Source organism: Cygnus atratus, chromosome 2 (genome assembly GCF_013377495.2).
Source record: "Cygnus atratus isolate AKBS03 ecotype Queensland, Australia chromosome 2, CAtr_DNAZoo_HiC_assembly, whole genome shotgun sequence".
Lineage (NCBI taxonomy): Eukaryota > Metazoa > Chordata > Aves > Anseriformes > Anatidae > Cygnus > Cygnus atratus.
In genome coordinates this window covers 148,323,832-148,343,631 of record NC_066363.1, presented here as the reverse complement: position 1 = coordinate 148,343,631, position 19,800 = coordinate 148,323,832, and the positions used below count along the sequence as shown (strand labels likewise).

The following is a 19,800-nucleotide window of genomic DNA, read 5'->3' as shown; positions in this document are numbered from 1 at the left end:
CCAGGTGAACGGGGGATATCAGACAAACGTGATGCCCCAGCCACTTCAAGACAGCTCCAATTTTAAGCAGATGAAGAGTCAGCCTTTGGCCTAACTCACGTGGTTCAATACCCTGATGAACTGAGGAAGCAAACCTGAGGCAAAACCCCACATTGAAATGCCACGTGTTGGTCTGGGGGTGCAGACAGACCCCACCACCCATGCCACGGCCGGGTCAGACAGCGTGTTGCAGACCCCCATGCTTGCCCATGCTAGGTGTAAAACCAGCAGGTCACATCTCTACATCCCCATTCACAAGAAAGTCGATGGCTGCTGGTTATGAGGATTTAGGTGCTTAAAAGAAGCACCGGCCTACGCAGTGCTCTGCATTCATCCACCTGACCTCCTTGTCTCCGTCCAGCCCTGGTGCTGATGGTTCTGCTGAGGGCCTTTCTGAGTATCTGGGTGTAAAAAACTCTCATCCTGTCACATTTTAAATTACATTTTCTTGTGCTCTACTTGTTTAAAGTTCAAGAGCGGCCTTGCCTCACACCATGAAAAATGTAGTTCCCCATTCAGAGCCTTTTCTTCTCCGACAGCAATCACATGATGTCCACTGAGTATGTAAAACAGGTAGATTTTTTAGGGCCTTTCTCCTCATGTAGGAGCCCGCCTTAGGTAGTTAATGACCAACGGTGTTCAGAGGATCCCAGCAGCCCAGCATCTGAAGGCTTTATGGCTGTTGAGGCACCTATCCTCACAGCAGGGCTGTGAATTAAGGCAGTGCCGTTATCCCCATTGCTCAGATGGGCAATTAAGGCATGGAGAGATCGTGGCTGAGGCTTCATTAAATGGCCAAGCCAATTTACAGCTTGCTGCTGCCAAATGGGATGGAGTAAAGACAGTGCGAAAAATCATGCCCTACCCACCACAGTCACATGGGAAGTCTGCAGGGCTGGAAATTATATCCAGGTGGTCTGTGCTCCAGGCTACTGCTCCATCCTCCCATAAATTCAGATTATCCTCCTGGCTCACGAGTTAAAAATATTTAACAGCCAGTGCAGAAGGAGCTGGGACTCTTAGTTTAGGTCCTAGTGAACAAACGCTGAAGACGGAAACCCGCCACAACTCTCTGCAAAAAGCATAAGTCTGAAGATCAAAGGCCCGAACTATCTGCCTTCCCTTAGAAATCACTCATCAGGCCAGGCTGCAGAGAAGCCTGTCTCTGCACGTAGGCTGCAGAGAAGCCCCTCTGCTTCTGACATCCCTCTGTCCTTACAGAAGCTCGAAGTTACCTTCCTCTGCAGCTGCAGCAACATACATTGCTAGCAAAGCTGCACCAATTCCTCCTGGTCTTCCTTTGCTTGAATGCTACAGCTCAATAATTCTCCTGCCTTGATATATATTTAAAACATATAAATAAATATATAATAAATATATATATGCCTAAATTCTGGAAAATTCAGTATTTTAGGGAGGTTTTCCATGTGTTGAAGACCTTCTCATAACAACCCCCTCTCATCCAAAGCCTGTGGGTACTGCCAATATATTTGTTATTTCTTGCGGGCTCTGAAGGCTCTGGAAGTCCTGTCCCAAAGCTGCTCTGAGTTTACCCACACTTCCCACATGCCTTTCAGTCAAGGGCAATTGAAAGGGCTCCTGCAATTACTGTTTAGATCACCTCTGCACATCATTTTTCCCTTATAGGCTTCAATTTTTATTTAATCATTTTGTTTTCAAGGTGTATTTAATTATCACTCTTTTTCTTAGTAAGCACCCAGACCTCATACCCATATAAAACACTTTGCTTTATATAATCCTATGGATGGTATGGCAGAAGCAGAAGACCTACCACATGTTCAGCAGAAAAGGCAAAGAAACAATAAACAGCAAGTCTGACAAGACCCTTGGAAACATCTGCATGCGTCCCTTCCACTGCAAGTCACAAAACATTTTCCCAGCCTTCTGGGTATTTAAGGCATCTCATACAAGACCAAAGCCACCAAGTATTCGTTATCCATCAGCAGAAGCCAGCAGAACCATCACTGATGGTCCTGATGTCCACACCATCTAAAGTCTGAAATTAATAGTAGTTTGGAGATAAAGTTATTCACGAAATAACACATTATTGTTCTGTACTGCTGTTCTAACTTCTGTCATCCAACTAATATGCAACTAATACCCTAATATTAAATATAAATATTTACCTTCCTTAGGATAATCACAGATTATACATACAACTTTTTTAAAGAAAACCCAAACGCACAGAGTTAAAAAGCCTTTCTAAACCATGCTGGCTTATGGGGAAAAGGCCTGTCTTGCTCTGCCCTACGCTGAGATTTCAGGTGGGTGTGTGCAGGTTACTAAGCGTCCCTCCTGGCGCCTATTAGGCAGGATGGCAAACAAATGCATTTTGCCCCGAGGATCTCGGACCAAATGAGCTCCCTTTTCCTCATCACATCACCCTTTGCTTCTCCGATTTGTCACAGGGCAGAGCCGTTGCCCTCTGCACACAGTGACAGCTTTGCTGTTGGGAGAATTTGGCAGGGCCACAAAGGACCTTTGTTCATGCCAGGACCTGGGTGCACAATGCAATCCTTCCCCCTTGTCACACACTGTCGGGTTTCCATGGCTGGGCCAGAAGCACTCCCCCGCTACCGCAACGTTACCTCCTTCTTCCCACAGCGAGTACTGCGGGACAGAGGAGACAGAGGGGAGCCAGTCACTGCTTTCTGGGGCACGAATTCCTGCAAACTCCAACCTGACTAGGAGCACAGATAGCAGATCTGAGAGTGTCGGAGCTCTGCCTACAGCTTCTTTGCAGGACTTTTGCTACCTGGATGCTGCAAGACCACCAGCATAAGGCTCTCTGATTTCCAGGTACATTCTTGTCCTCGAGGCCAGAAACGTGGCAGATAGATGTGATGTAACATTATTCCTCCGCGCCACATCTCTCCGTTTGCTCTAAATCTGCCAGCCTGTGTGTGTATGTCAGCACAGCAGGGCTGGAGCAGGGCTTTGAATCCAGCCTGTCCCACCTTTCCCTGCCATGTCTCTTGCAAGAAAGGTGCCTGGGCTGTGGATGGGAGCTGCCAGCACCTGGGAGCTCCAGGAAAAGATGCCAGTGGTGGGGCAGGGGATGGAGGGTGAGCACAGACTGAGCGGCTGCTGCTGGAGAAGAGTGGAACTTGGCAGGACGGAGTGTCTCCGTATTTTCATTTCACCCATGAAATACACAGAAGAGATGATTACTGGATCACTCGCAAATTATTTAATATCCCAGTTTGAAAGAAACAGTGCTTCTTTTTGAAAAAAGCAGAAGAGAGTGAAAAGCATCTTTGGAAGTAAATGAAGTTTCATAAGATCTGACCACGTACTAAAAACAGCTAAGTGACACACCTAAAGTATGAGCAGACTAGCCTGATCCACACCTTTGCAGACTTTTGCCACAGAGAGAGCCACAAAGAAGGGCACATTTTGCTTTTTCCATTTCTCATTTAAAACATCACGGGATGCAGAACAAACCAGTTCCCATTTCCAAAACCGAGTCTGATTTGGAACACACAAAGTTCAGATGCTTTGGCATCTGCCTGGAATGCCCCTTACACTCCCAAACCACAGAGCGACAATGTTTCACCCAGACAGATTATTACCATGCCAAAGAATAAACTGCCAACGACAACAAGAAGAATTGGCAAAACCTTCCATTCATTTCTTTCTTACCAGTGTAAGCGTTTGCCATCAGGACACCTTAAAACACAACGAAGTGTACTTGACAGTTACCTCCTCCTGTCTCCTCCCACACGTTTTTAATTCGGGCATACTCACTGCTTCCTGCACAGAGCCGGAGTCATTACAAGCATCAGCCTTTTTGTCTCCCTGGATCCCCCTCCGGCTACTTCATAGCATGTCCAGATGAACAAACTGTAACAATGGCTCTTGAGCAATACCTCAGAAATGCAGAAGAGAACTGCTCGTTACAACAGTGGTCTTACTGAGCAATATTTGTCTAAATCCTTTCTTTTTTTTTTTGAAACTGGGTTTCTTCTCCTCCCGTTCTGGTGAGTAGGAGGGATCTTGGTTGAAAAAGCCAAGGCTGGTTTATACACATAAAAAATATCTCCCTAGGGGAACATGTCTTAGTTGCCTCTTACAAGGTCAATCAGTTATTTCACGTTGCCTTTTGGTATGTCAGAAATCTTCCATTGAGCAATTTCGCTCCATTAAAAAGTATCCGAAGGAATGATTTTCAAGTACTTTCTTATACATAATTGATTCTCCCCCAAAAGCAAAAAAATCTAATCACTATTCTCCAAACGAGACGACATCAGAATGCAACGCAAAGAAGCCATACGAAGGCAGAAGCACGAAAATAGGAATCAACTCAGAAGGCGGCTACTCTTGCTGCTATCTAGGTCAACAGAAGAAAAGCAAGACCTGAGCTTGAGTTTGTAACATCCCATAAACCTCATTACTTCAGTTTTCTCCTTATTTTCTATGATTCGTGCTCTTTCCCAGCCCACCTCCCCCTCCTGCTTCAAACCCCGAAGCTCTCCCTTGCCTGCCGGTCTCATGGATTATCTTCTTGCTGAATTTTTCAAAAAAAGGCGAAAGAGAAATCAGAAGGAAAGTGTTAACCTGTGCCCATGCCCTGTGCGGGATGCAGGCTCTGGTCCCGTCCGCACGGAGGGACGGGATGACAGAAGTGCTAAGTCTCATTGTTTCCGAAATAACCTGTCATTTGGCTGCCTCTCCAGCCAAACTGAGCTGGAAATCCTGCAAAACCCTGAGCACAACGAGCACAGAAAGCAACGGCTCATGAAGCGCCCGTGCCAGAAGAACCCCAAAATTTCAGAGGGATCGTGTGGTGCTGGCACAGAAATAATCTCCACTCAGCCCATGCATGCTAAGAGCGAAGTTTTGCGAGAAGTTCGAACTCACATCTCCTCCGACAAAGTATGTTACTAATCCGTGGTGCTGCCTGCCAGGGCCACGAAGCGCGAAAAGCACGAAAATGGCCAGAAACAGGTCTGCAGCACAGCGACCAGAACATGCGCTCATCCCCGCTGACTTCAGCAAACACTCCTCCCCCCTTTCCTGTGTGCTGCAAAATAGGCTCCAACCAACCAGTCACCGACATCCAGCGGGACACTAATATTCGGGATTTGTTTGCCAAAACACGTGCGCTCCTTCCAAGGGAGGAAAGAAAGAAAAAAAAGAAAGATTCTTAACTGCATGATTTCAAGAACCGCTGATTTTGTGACCAGCTTGCGTTAATTTAGTTCGTCTCCCAGTTTTACAACGTTTGTGAAAATTTCTCTCTCTTTAAAACAAATAACCAACAAAAACCCTGCTATGAGCTCCGTGCGATGTGGCAGCTCTTGCCATGGCAACCCACCAGCTCCGAGTGTGCTTTTCTGCATGGACCTCGCTGCAAAATGAAGGAGGGCAGGGAAAGAGTGTGCTAAAAACCTCCACTGGCCAAGTCCAGCCTGGTGATCCTACCACTAAGACACCCAAGAAAGCAACCTTGGCTCAAACCATTAACCAGCCACTTGGTCATTTGCAGGTTGGTTGGTTTGCCTGTTTTGTAAAGCACGTTCAGTGTATTTTGTTTTCCAAATGTCACAGAAAATTACCTTTGCAGCCCCAAAAATGTTCTCCGCACCAGGAAGGAGCAGAATTAAGGCAACTGGGCCATGTTCCCCGATGGTCTCCACATGCCACAGCAAGGAGCTCGCTGGGGGATGTCCCTTGGCTGAGGACACGGCCGGTGGTGTGGGCAGCCAAGCCTGCGAGCAGGCTGCTTGTGAGCTCCCTCGCTGCCTCCGATAGGCATCACTGGAGGTTGCACCCTGTCTTCTGCTAGCACCGACCTGCCGTTGCTGCAGCACAATTAAACACGGGCTGCGCCTGCAAACTCGCCTTCGCAACCACAACTTTTCCTCTGAAACAACCCCCCCTCCCCAGCTCTTTAATGAATACTTCAGAAATTCAGCACCCCCAGACATCTGTGGGAGCTAAGACCTCCAGGCACGCCTCATCTTTGGATATTCTTCAATCTAGCCATGTAGCCAAATCCTTTGTGATCCTTTTTGAACCGCTCAGGATCCAAAGTTGACACTCAAGCCGATTCCAAAGGACTTCATCCCCCTTCCTTCTTTCCAACAGCATTCCCTCTCTATCTTATCACCTGCAAGACTCTACCTTAAGTGCTCCGATTACCCAGGCTGGAGCCATCCAGGGTTATTTCTCCTGAGGCTTTATGTGAAAGTTTAGTTGCACAACAGTTTCTGAGGTTTAGGAAAAACTACGTTCCACAGCTGAACAAAAGCAAGAGCTGATGTTGTTATCTGAAATCACCCAACCCCAAAATCCAAATAAGGTGGGAAGAGACAATAGTCCAGCGGTTAAGGCTGGGGATGGCAGAGACCTGAAACCACATCTCCAAGGAGTGTTCAAACCATTCTCTCTCTCAAAGCCAATATGGGCTTCAGGCAACTTTCCTGACAAAAGCATCGTTGAAACATGCATTTATGTAAAAAGGTTCAGCTCCCGCAGGTCAGCTGCCTTCTGGCACTGAAACACTTGGTCAAAAACATTTCCTAAAGCAACTGCTGTCTTAAGACTTCTGTGATGTTCAGGGGATTAGATCAAGGCTTACTGCATGTTACTCACATGAAAGAGGACCCTCTCTCCCCCGGTGAATTCTTGAATTACTTTTTATCTTTTCTTCATAAAGTTCCTTTTCTCTTCATCATTTCTTTGTCTCATAGAAGAGATGCTGAAGAGGCTACCCAAAGAAATTGTGGATGCCCCATCCCTGGCAGTGTTCAAGGCCAGGCTGGATGGGGCTTTGGGCAACCTGGGCTGGTGGGAGGTGTCCTGGCCCACGGCAGGGGGGTTGGAACCAGATGATCTTTAAGGTCCCTTCCAACCCAAACCACTCAATGATTCTATGACCTGCTTCCTCTCTGATGCCGTTTGCCTTCTCCACCCCCACGAAAACACAAAGGGGGTTAAAAAGCTCAGTCAGAAGGAACAGGACAAACTCCTCACAGAGCTCCTGATCTGTGTGGCCTTTAGCAATACTGCCAAGTCCCTGAGGAGGGAGGGTGCTCCTGCCTTGGGAAGCTATTGTGCCCTCTATGACCTGATGCATTCAATTCCCCTGGTATCTCCTGTGGCCTCACAACAGTAAATTAAAGGGTAAATATCAGAGGAGAGAGGGAACAAACAAGAAGCCTTAAAGCCGCTTCCCACTCACACAGGCCCGGGACTGGGTGAGCTGTGCCTCTGCTCTCCCTTTGGAAGATTTCAGCTCCAAAGAGAAGTTATCCCAGGCGAGGTACTGCAAAATGGGAACGACAGCCACGGAGCATGAAAAGGCTACAGAAATGTAATGGAAAATCCTCACTCAATCACAGACGAGTCCTCTCATAACACTTATTAAAATAAAGCGAATATGACAAAACATAACACAATTGCACACAATTGCACACAACACTGCTGAGAAATTGGATCTGGCTGCTGAAATCCGTTCCCAAACCTCTTCAAACACACACCAGTTCACATCGGTTAACTGCACCCAAACCACGCCAGGCCAAGAAGGGACAGGCAAAAGGAGGCAGGTCACCAGAACCTGAGCCATCTGCAGAACGGAGCTGGCACCTAAATCTTTGCTTGCCTCTTTTGTCACTTGCCAAGGCTCAGACATGGCATCTCTAGCTGTTTTCTAATGACAAGAGGCGGCACTAAATAAAAGAGTTCAGGGGCTATGTCCATGGGACTTTTGTCTTAGCTGTTGTTGCGTGAGTGAGTGAGGAGAGGAGCCTTAATATTAGATCTAGGAAGGTGAGTGAAAAAAGGATGCTCTGTTTTCTTCTCATCATTTGTTTTTAATTCCAGATCTCATTCTTTCAAAATTGAATTTAAACAAGAACAGGACAGATTTTACTCCTTTTGTGGAATAAATCAGCCTGACTGCTGAGGTCGGTGTTTTTGGACCAGTATAGACTCAGCCAAGGAAATTTGGTGCTGTCAGATTCATCCTTTAGGAAGGATGAAAAACAGCCACCCTGGCACTTCAAGTTTCTTCCTTTGAAGATGAAACAATTTAGAGTTGGTATCAGATGGCAGGAACTGAAAACTCTCCTTTTCCAGACTACCCGAAGATACTTTTTCAGTGCTTCAAAAGCTGAGCAAGGGCATGGCCCACGCGGCCCATCAGGCACACAACAAGCTGGGGCTGTGGAAGACGTCCCTCCTCTGCCTCCTGCTCCAGACGTGCAGACAGAGACAGGGGCAGGAAACTGAGGAGAGCCACAAAACATTTAACCCACCAAAAGGAGCTTCAGATGGGATCCAAGGCTGATGTTTCAGAAGAATCAAAGCACAGTCTGAGGCTTGCATAAAAAAACAATCCCCAAAACACACACAGCAAAAAAAAAACACCAAAAGCATACTAGGAGAGAAAGAGGGGAAAGGAATGATATGAGATTTTTTACCAGATCTAAAGCAAGAAATCTATTAGTGAAAAATAAGTCTTTCCTCCACGTCCAATTTCAACATGCAGGCACATACACACACGATATCTATCAAACTATACAAGAACAGCACATGCCATTGTTGTTTTTGTAGGGAGTAAGTACCACCAGGAAAGAAACACCTTTGAATCCAGACCTCTGTTTGCTTCCAGTCCCAAGTGACCCAAAAGAAGGGCTGTCTGAAGATGCTCAGTAGCGGGTCAATCTTTCCCAGTAGGTAGGAGAGCTATAAATCACTCGCTTTAAAATAAAAAAAAAATAATAATAATAAAACAACAAAAACCCCTGAGGCTTGCAGGGAAGAAATAAAATTTTGGGAAAAAAGGTAAAGATGAAAAGAACCTGTAATCTCTTTAATGTGGCACTGAAGTTCTTATAAAGAGAAAGCACAGAAATGATAAGAAAGGGAAAGAAAGAAAAAGAAAGCAGCCCATTGACACCTGCTACAGATTATTTTTTTTTTAATGGGCATTAGGTCAGCAGGGCAGCTCCATCTGCCCTGCCTAAACCAGAGCTTTGATGATGTTACATGTAAGATTTTACTACAGATTTCATCCTGGTGGGCTGTAAGTTTATCTTTGTGTGTGTATGCATGTATATCACGGCATGGATGATAGCCCAGGGTTTTCCAGAGGGGAAAAAGGGTGATTTGTAAGTAATAATGAAAACAGCAGGCGTTGGGTTGCACCTCAGCTGTCTTTTTCGGGTTGGACAAGGGGAAAGGAGGAGAGAAAGGAAGAGGCAGCAGCCAGGGGCTACAAAGGCCCCGGAGAGAAGGGAATGGGAGAATGACTAAGGAATGGCTTTGCTGTCAGCTCCCTGCACCCTGCTCTTCTCCTGAACTCAGCTACATGCATGTCCCCTCTCTGCTGCCCATGCCCACTTCAGCTCCCAAGGTTCAGCACGTCAGCCGAGACAATGCTGATAAAAGACTTTTCTCCACTACATTTTCACCAGTGATTTGCATCTACACGTGGATGAAAAGAGACCCCAGGCATCCTCCTCCAAAAAGACTACAAAAAAGGAAAGATCATGAATCCACATTGCTTTTCTTTGAAATTCCACAGTGCTTTTCCAACCTAATTCAATAAGGACTGTGTAAACAGACTGGAGCCTGTAAGAGCTCCCAGTAAATGAGTTGCCTGACTAACACCGATGAAGTCAGAGAACGTTTGCTAGGAGCTGGAGTCAACGCTTAAAACACAGACTGGAGACAGACCGAGCAGATTTGGAGCCTGGCTTTCAGAAAACCTTACCCTACAACCTCAGCAATCTCTTAAGTTTACCTAATGCAGTTTAGCATTACGTTTAGCATAAAGGCAGGTTAGCAATAATTGGACTATACTTTCTCCTAACATGCATAAGGTCCCTGGAGAACATCATTGTTTCAGCCAGAATAGATTCATGGTACACTCAACTGCACGCAACGCACAACTACACGCAACGCCTTTTAATCAAATAGATCCTGTGAAGCCAAAACAAACCCAGACCACATTTTTATGTCCATTACAATACACGCAGCAGCCATGTTACCCAAAGTGGTCACTGCTTCAGGAGAGCACAGATGGCAGACACGAAGGACAAAGCAGAAGACACCCAGCACAGGCTGCGCCGCGCAGGGACAGCGCTGACGGATGTGCACACACTCTGCCCTTGGGCAGGCGAAGCTGGGGCAGAAAAAGGCTCTCAAGACACAATAGGAAACTTAATATTCATAAGCTGCAGCAAGAACAAACAAGGGGTTAACGATTTCTGGTGGTTTTATTTTGCAAGGGGCAAGATAGAAAGGGGGATACGTTTTCAAATTTAATTTTACAATCCCGGTAGATTATATTCCAGGAAATTACTCTGTTATGTGAATACTGAATGACATTTTGGTCCCATTATCTCAGACTCTTTTTGGCATGTATGTCAGATGTGATTCACCATATGTTTAATGACATGCAACACACTGGTTCAAATATATCCTACTAATGCAACCAGCCAAGAGAACCTTTATTTTCTTATGTTTCATGTTACAACTTAACTCAGAAATGCCTCAATTAGTCACACGCTCCTCCTCCAATTTTAAGATCTCCCATGTAGATTTATGGAACTTTAAACAACAAAAGAAAACCTCCCGAGACAGATAAAACTTCTTTTCATAAATTTGAGAAAGACAGGATACCATTTAACTGTTAGCACTGGAGATGTCCCGATCCCAACATCTTCTCCAGCATTTTTGAGCTATTCTTCTAAAATGGTTTCTCTGTATGATAATTAGATAGGATTTTTATAGTGAGAATGTTTTCCCAGACCAACACTTCTTCCCCAATCCCAACTTCAGTGCTACAAAGACAAACAAGCGCCAATCCCTGCCCCAAAGAGTTTACACTGTTTCCTTCCTCGAAGAGGAGTTAGGAGGATTATTAGCTGTAAACTGCTTTGAAGATAAAAAAAATAAAAAAAAAAGCAAGTGCTAAATATTGCTGTCCCCATGAGTCAACACATACTCCTCAAAACTCTCTACTAACCATTTATACCACGACAAAAATAGTAATTTTGAGCAATAAGCTCGATGCTTTACAATCGGTGGCTCAGGAACAACAAGCGGCATCAAGCGTTACTGTCTGTGCTAATAGCTCCTCACAGGCAACTCTGCTTGAAGGTTAAACCCAACAAATTTCCACTCGTGCAGTCAGACAGATTTTGTTCAGCCCCTTTTGGCCCAACGAAGGCAAAGAGGTGAGGGTGCTTCTGCCCTGCAGAGAGCAAAGGGCAAGAGGTGTCCACCACAGCGACCTCAGCCCTTGCTGCGGGGAAACCCTCCTAGATTTCCTACCTGCTCACCTCCATCCAACTGCTGCTGTGCTGAATTTCCACAAAACAATTTGGCACCGAGCTTCTACCAAAGAGGCTTTGGGGCAAGGAGTGGCCAAGAAGCACCAGTCACCCCCAGCAGTCCCCGTGAGAAAGGATCCACAGGCTGGCAGTGTGCGTGGATCAGCCACGCTGTCTGTCATCCTTTTTGACGAAATCATAATGGAAACCAAACCACCAAACTCACTCCCAGGAATTCACAGCCCCCCACTGCTGGGCTTCTGATCACCTGGACTAAAATCCAGCATTTGCAAAGCAGCCACAGACTAACTTTCAGATGTGGCCAGGATCCAGGTCTCCAAAACCATTTGATGGGACCCCCAGGAGTTCAACGTCCTGGAAAAAAAACTGAGGTCCTCTGCATTGCATACAGGTGTCTGACAGAGCACTGCTGTAAATATGCTGACCATGGTGGTGTCTGGGTCTGCACTGCTACCCCAGCCAAGGCTCCTGCAAACGGGGAAGAGCCAGGGAAAAAGCCAGGACACACACCGAAGTGCTGCATGGTCTCGCTGAAGCAAACAGGGCAACGGGCTCCTTCACTCAAATAGATTCGATAATTTCCTTCTTAGATAATAGATTATCTAAGAAGGAAAGCGCAGCTAGTTACTCGAAGCCTTTGAGTATCCCTGTCACACCCGGACCATCCTCCCTCTGCAGATCTCAGGCCTGAACGTCGGAGGAAAGGCAGAGAGCACAAGGAGTGGAGTCAAGATGGTGTCAGCGGGACCAACCCTGTTAGAGCCGCCCGGAAAAGAAAATGAGTTGATCGATAACAACTGATGGGTCTGCAGAAAAGAAAGTGTTTTCTCCCTCGAAATGGGCCTGGTGCTGAACAATTGCTCTGATTACACAAAACGTGAGCACACTGTAACAATCATCACACGCCAGGAGACTTTGCTGGGCAGACATTGGCAAGGCACCAGAAACAATGCTGTGGGTAGGGATGGCTGTGTTGGGAAACCACTGCTGGTTGTGAAATTCCTGGGTCTGCCAGCGCCACAGAAGCAGCACGCTTTAACGGAGGGTTTCAGTGACCAGGTTGGTATCAAGTCACCTCCACGCTCCAGATGTTGTGAAGGAGACTCGGATCAGGAGCTGGGAAAACAGACTGGGGTTTTCCAACAGCTGTCGTGCTGTCGATGCTGTCCATCACTCAAAACTCACTATTGAGGTTACCGTCACTGTATTTGCAGCCATGTGCTTCAGGTGGACACGAAGGAGGCCACTACACCTGAGCCCAGTGCTATGGATACACCACAGAGCACAGTGAGGTTTTTAGGAGGAGAAGCAACATCTTTAATAGGTATCTATTGCTGTCCAGAGACCTGATGGGCACAGCAGCGCACTGGTTGGGAGGTAAGAGACACATTGCAGAAGGGAGGTGTCAGAAACAGGCTCACAGGGGCTGCGATTTGCAGGTGTAATTCACCAGCTAAGCCTACTAGGACTTTTTTTATATGCTGTGAAGACTTCCCATTAAACCCACCAGGTTGAGGAAGCGATCAAATCACGCGCAGGCAGGATGAGAGGGCAGCTGGGTTGCCAAGAAGCAGCGTGCAGCCAAGCAGAAGGGGATCTGCAAACGCGGCCATGGCACGAAACGGTGGCTGCAGGAGGGGCCGACGAGTCCTGACTGAGACCCTGTGCAGGAAGGGGGCTGTGGGAAACCCCGGCCATCGCCGGAGGCACAGCGAAGCCCCTCCTGGAAACCCAGCTCTGTGGAGGTCACCGTCTCCCTCCTCTCCCTTCATCACATCCCCGCCTGCTTCCCAGGCTCAAAACCCACCTGATAGCCACCAAGATGATTCAAGGTGCTGTAGGCTCTGCTAGCTCTGCACCACTTTTAACACACGTCCCTCCGACTTCCCCGCCACCTCAGGACTAGCCCAAGCGTAACGCCGCAGTCAGGAGTCGATCCAAGTGACACAATTACTCAGCCAGACGTGGCTGGAAAGAGATACTCAGCCGTCCTCGTGACACGCACGAAACGCACCCTCAGGTTTTCACAGACAGTGAACGAAGTCGCTTTTGGATCTTAGGAAGAGCAGCGGCACAACTTCTGCAGCAACAGACCCACGCACGACGTATGGCTGCAAGAGGCAGGGCTGCACGTTACGCTGCAGCTGCAGGATGCTGAGGTTTCTGTCCCTAACGCGCACCAAAAGGCATGTGCTCATTACAAAAGCAGCCCTTACCAAGGGTGTGCTGCCTTCCCCCACCCCAGGCAGATGCAAGCTGCTTCTCACCTGCTCACAAGTGCTTTCTCCTAGTGCCGCCCAAATATTTTTGAAGGGGCTGATCCTGGCTCACTGAATTCCTCTGAACTTTCGCTCCCGGCTCCACCAGAAGCAGGGTCAGAGCAGGAAGCAGCTCCTTCCTCACACTCCTTGAACACCAGAGAAATGGTCTGGCCATGGTCACTCAGAGGGCTCTTTTATTTCAGAAAAAAAAAAAGCCAAACATCGGAGAATAAGGCTGCACCAGGAATAGGGACCACAGAATATTTTAGAACAAAGCTAAAAAAAAAAAAACCAAACACAAAACCAACAACCTCTTTGGTGACAAATACACTTCCCCATGCCTCAGGACCTCGAGCCTCCTCCTGGAGAAGCTGCCGGGTGCTGCCCTTGCTCTTCCTCCCCACCCATGCTCACTGTCCCGCCTGAGACCCAGCTGGGGCTGGACCCGTCCCTTGCGAGCCTGGCCGGGTGTCGGGGAGCAGCACGCACAGCTACAGCCCGGTCTGAGCACGCTTTGAGGAGCACAGACAGGAAACGTGCCGGGTTTGTTTGCACCTGAGCCACGACTAGCGCTGGCAGGGAGAACTGAGACAGCTCAGACACCAGCGCAGCGCTCGGTGCGTACGTGATGCTCCTCCCGAGCTCCGAAAGCAGCGAGATGGGGACTGAACACACACCACCCATGCAAGTATCACAGCTGCATCGCAGGCAGCTACTTGGGATGCAAACCCTGTGATACTCACCTCCATTGCATGCGCCGGGCTGCGAGACGAGGGCGTGCTCTCCAATACATAAGCAGACTTGCAGATTTCAGTGCTCCTGCCTTCGGGATGCCAGCTCCCTCTGATTTCCAGCAGACCCCATAGGGAGCAAGCAGGCACCGAGAAGACAACGCTACCCAAAACCTCCCACGGCAGCTGAGGTGGGGGGGACTGCATCCTGGGGAGCGCAGGGAGCTCCGGGGAAGTTTATTGTGATTTTTGTCACTTCCCACCTGCCTCCTTGCAATTTACCTGGCTCTCTACTCCATCCCTTGTTGTTCTCACTTACCAGGCAGACATAAAGGTAGCAGCGTGTGTTTTAAATCAACCAGAACCAGCAGAGAGGAAAGGAAGCAAACCTTGGGCTGGCTTTAAGCATGGGGAGTGAGGGTTTTGGGGAGGGGGAGAGACTCCAGGGTTGGTTAGATGGGGATTTGGGCCAGATTACTGACTTGCAATACAAAGTGTGTGCAGAGACACTAAACCTTCATAAGGACGGAGGGCACTTGGTCTTGCTTTGGTCTGCCGGAGGTCATGCTGTGCCTCCCAAAATGACGTGCCAGTCCGAGCTTAGTGTAAATTGCAAACCTACATGGCACCTTGCACTGCAGCTCACCCATGGCCCAGGTGCTGAGGCTCTGCTGGGGAGCAGTTGAACTCTTCCACTGCAGTCTGTGTTTGCGGCACAGCTTTTAATCCCCTGTGCAAATCCCATCTGCCTTTTCAGGAAGACTCTGTATGACACATCTACCCAAACAAAAATGAAGTTTCTCTTCTCTATTTCTTCCCTCCTAGAGAAACTGATTTTTTCCCACCTCAAAAGCTGTTTTCCAGGGCAGATTGGACTTGCTGGACCTGCTGCACAACACGATGCTTGGAAACATCATGAAGTCCCTGAATCACTCGCAGCCCAGGTCGTGCTCCCCACACATGCTCCTGGCCCCAGCACCCATTGCTCACCTCTGCAGCCACCTCCACCTGGGCAGCACTGTGCTCCCCATCATGCTGTCCCTGGCACAGCGGGACCTCCCTGTATTCACCAGCAAAAGTGGCTCTGGCTGATGCTTTACAAGCCATGTTGAGACCCATGCTTGCTACAAAACCAGTCGAATTTGATCTTGCAGCAGGGAAGTTGTGGTTCCTTAGCGGTAGGATATAGAGCTCATTCCTCCCCAGAGCCCACAGCAGCCAGCAGCTGACCAGGGTGGCTGCGAGCCCTGTCACCTCCCTTGCTTGCCACTGTCCATCGAGAGACCCTGTGCTAATTACAGCTCCCACCGCAACCCAGGGTCACCTCTGGGCTCCTCGAGGTGGCCATCAGCTGACAGAGAGGTTTAAACAGAGTCTTAGACACTCTGCCTGCACAGAAATATGGGATGCAACCCAGAAGAATGCTTCAAAGACCTGCCCAAAGCACTGTTTGCAAGACTACAGCAGCAATACTACAATTTTTGTTGCAATAGCATGCCTTCAGCACAAATAGGAAGGAACGCCTTAGGTCTCAGAGATGAGCCATGCTACTTGGAAGGGGGAAAGATAACAGCCCTGTGCCAGCCTTCTGGGAACTGAGGGACCTGGCGAGACGTGACGGTGATACGTGATGGAGGCACCTCTAGTTTCAGACTCTTCTGCGTAAGTCAAAACACTGAACAGCCTCCCCACCCTCCCTCCCTCCCTCCCTCCAGGAAATAAAGGTGTTATTTCCAAATAACATTTCAGTACGAGATTAAGCGATGAGATGAGAATGGAGACGAAGTGCGCAATACTGGAATTAATCACAGCAAATAGGGGTTGTGAGGGAATCCCACGAGACCGACACGTTTATTTCATTATTATATCACAAATGACATTAAGTATCCACCGAGTCCCTCAAGGCAGAATTCCTGCATAAAAAGCATCCCCGCTCACCAAGCACGGCAGAACCTGCAACCGTTCTATAAATAAAAGGTATTTACAAAGAGAGCTGTTAAATATTTATTTTCCTCTTGAGACCGAGTTCTCTGTTCATTCGTCTCCGCCGCAGTACCGGGGAGCGGAGGAGCTCACCTAAAAAAAGACCAGGAAGCGGTCCAGAGCCCGGTCTGGCCCCGAGCACCAGCCTCTACAAGCTGGCGAGGGAAAAAGCATCCAACCTGGCACGGAAGCAAACAAAACGGGCATGATCTCACCCGGCAGGCAAAGGTAGAGCGAGGAAGTCTGGCGACAAAGCAGCGCTTAATAAACACCATCAAACCGCCCTGTCCCGACAGAGCCAGCTTGGCACCGGGCATTCAAAGAAGCGACAACCTTCGGTTGTCAAGTGCGACTGCAGATTTGCATCACATTTGCTTTGTGTCTTGGGAACACGCACACGTTTCTCACAACTAATGAATTACAGTGATTTTTTTTGTTTTGTTCTGTTTTTTTGCGAAACTGACAGTTCTGGGAGGGGGGGAAGGAAGAAAAAAAAAAAAAAAACCCACACAAATCAACCACCAAAAACCACGGCTAACCCTTTGTAGTAGCGATTGTAATAGTTCCTACCCCGGCTTGCCAAAAGCTGAGTTTTAATTAAATATTAAAAAGCTATTTGTTAAAATAACGTTGCCGTGGCAACTGGAGAAAGCTAAAATACCCCAGCATTTCTGACTCACGGCATATTAATCAACCTCCAGCTATTATATAATGAGCACCCCCCCCCCGCCAGTGCCTGTGGCCCCGGAGCTGGGCAGCGCTCGCTGCCGGCCTCTGCCCCCGGCTTGGCGGGGTTGGCTCCTGACCCTGGCCAAGCACGGGAGCCACGAGCTCACGGATTTTGGGGAAGCCATGCTGGGGGTGTGCACGTCTCCATGGGTGTCCAGGGCCAGGGGGGGCTTGGTGTGGGCAGTGTGGATGGTGGCGGTGAGGGGGTGGAACAGCCCCTTCCCCGCCAGCCCCCTATTTCTCATCGTGCCACCAGAGCATCCACTCCCCATCTGTTCCTGCCAAGGGTTTTCAGAAACTGGTGGAGTTTTGTCCTGCAGCGGGTGCCTTCCGACCCTCAGGCCAACTGTGCAAACTCCCAAGAAGAGGGGAAACCTTGCAAGTGTAGAGCAGCTCTGCCCCTCACCCCAAATCTCTTTATTTTACAGATTCAAAACAACAAACGGGCACTTGCTGCCCTGGGAGGCTTTTCCCTGGGGACGCTGCTCGCATTGAAGGCACTGGGACTTTCCCTATTGCCTTCAGCCGTGCCACGGTGTCACCGTGAAGGAATCGCTGAAGGGAATCGCTGCAGGAGGGAGTCGAACGTCGAGGTCCCAGGGCAACGCTGATTTGGGGGAAGAGGAACCAGAAGCAGAAGTGCAGCTGCGTGGCTCAGAGTCAGGGACAACTTTCCCCTTCGCAGCGACTTCATTTTGTTCTTTTAGCCCCCCCACTCCTTTTCTATTTTTTTTTTCCTAATGGAAACTAAATACCTAATCACGTAGTTATTAATCAAAAGGAATGTGGTGAATATTACAGCATTCGTAGGGCAGCTTGGTTTCCTGCTGCTTTGTTTGGGTGTCACAGGCTGTGACTATGACAACCGCAAGCAGTTATTGGACTGATGTCATTAGTGACATCATGCTTAATGGAAAAGAAAAGGAAGAAGAGACACTACCAAAAAAATACGAAGAATGGAACAAAACCTGCTTTCTTCTCTTTCCTCATGCCTCCCGGACTGGGTCCTCAGGGACAGCCACGTTGGGGCTGCTGGAAAGCCAGGCAGCATCAGCCCTGGTCTTAGCGAAGCTCAGGAGGTGCTGAGCACTTGGGAAAAGCTGTCCTCCTCCCTGCCCTGGCCGCAGGACAGAGGTGGACTTGATGTCACACGGAGGAAATCTCCTCACCCTCTCCTGGCTGGGGGCCGAGGGCACCATCCAGTGCCTAAGCGCTGTGCGTAGTGCTGGTATTCAGAGGACACCCCGCTGTCAGAGCTTTGATAGAAAGTATTTGTCAATTCATTGCTCAAGCTGCAAATAGCAAAACCAACCCAAACCAAAACAAACAAGAACAACAAAAAAACCCACCACCACCAAAAAAAGCCTGAAGTCCCCCAAATCCAGCCAAATCGCATCTGGCAGAGAAAGGTCCCCTGCAACAGGAATCTCCTTCACAGTTACACATCTGCGAGTGCTGACAGAAAATGGGTAAGATTTCCAAGCTATCTTTTCCAACCTTTCCCAGTCCATAAAATGTGCTTCTTTGCCCTTCGTGCTCTCCTGCCAGACCTGCCATGTCTCAGCAGCCCAATGTTGCAGCTTGCCCTGTTACCACCTTGTCCCCCCCACAGCATCCTGGCATAAGACAGCAGCCACACCACTGTGATACAGCTGCTGATGCTTCTCCTCAAGTGGATCTGACCTGGAGAAAGCTCTCCCCCTCCATCCTCCCAGGGCTTGGTCCCTTCTCTCTCCCACAAGAACAAAACCCCATGGAGGGGAACTTGCCCGGCAGAGCAGCTCTCCCCTCTCTCCATCGCACCTCTCCAGGCTGAATGCCTGCTCCTGAAGCATTTTGCAGGACAACACTGGAGAGTAATGCAGAGAGCAGATGTTCCACCTCCGGTTTCTCCTCTACCTTCTACGTGTTGTTTCTCATTTGGCATTGCCCTGCTGCAGCCATCTCACGCTGCCCAGTTCTTCTTGGCTTTGGTCAAGCAGCCTTTCACATGCCAGAGCGTTAGAACACAAGTAAATGGGAATTTACTGTCTCCTTCCGCTGCTGAAAAATGACTACTTCTCACTGCAATAATTTCAGAGCCATCTGAGACCATACACGAGTTACCTGGGCAGCTTCCAAGCAGCCTGCTCTTCTGTTTTATCTCTCACCCTCTTAACACAGCCATGATATATCAGAGCCTCCTGCATCGCTGCTTTGCTTTGACTTAACAAGACAGACAGCATCCACCTTGGACCAGCGGGCTGCCTTTGAAGAGCTGGAGCACAGCACGGGCAGGTCCCCGTGTTTACTCCTTCTGCAGCAGCGAGCACCGCATGGGTGCATTAGGACACAGATTTGTCAGGGCTTCAGAGGTGCCTGCAGAGCAGAGGCCAAATTTTAACGCTGCCTACTTCACAGAAAATGAAACGCTCATCTCAAAGAGAAGGTTGCTTGAACAGCGTTTCTAATGGATGGATATACTTTGTGAGACACAACGTGTAACGTGGCACCTTTCTGCTGAATTTATTCTCCTACACCACCTCCCTGCAGCCAGCACAGCTGTAGAGAACAAGGCCAGAGCCCCTTCTGTGCAATGTTTTCTAAGTGACGGACAAAAAAATAAACCCCACAGCTTGATTAGCAGGCCTCATGTGACACTTTAAACACCAAGGAGTGGGGAGAAAACACTTTTGATTCAAAGGGAGACTACAGACAACAGAACTTACTGAGGACAAACCCAAAACACCA

At 48.5% G+C, this 19,800-nt stretch overlaps 1 protein-coding gene across 8 annotated transcripts in view; it reads right to left on the bottom strand.

The window, feature by feature from the left end:
- Window positions 1-19,800, bottom strand: part of ZHX2 (zinc fingers and homeoboxes 2) — a 69,183-nt gene that overhangs the window by 19,745 nt on the left and 29,638 nt on the right. The window contains exon 1 of one of the 8 annotated variants that reach the window (XM_050709053.1): window positions 3,808-3,997. The exons of the other annotated variants lie outside the window; for them this stretch is intronic. The gene's annotated coding sequence lies outside the window, so the exon portion shown is untranslated. Of the gene's footprint in view, window positions 1-3,807; window positions 3,998-19,800 lie in introns of those variants that run through there. 8 annotated transcript variants of the gene reach the window in all.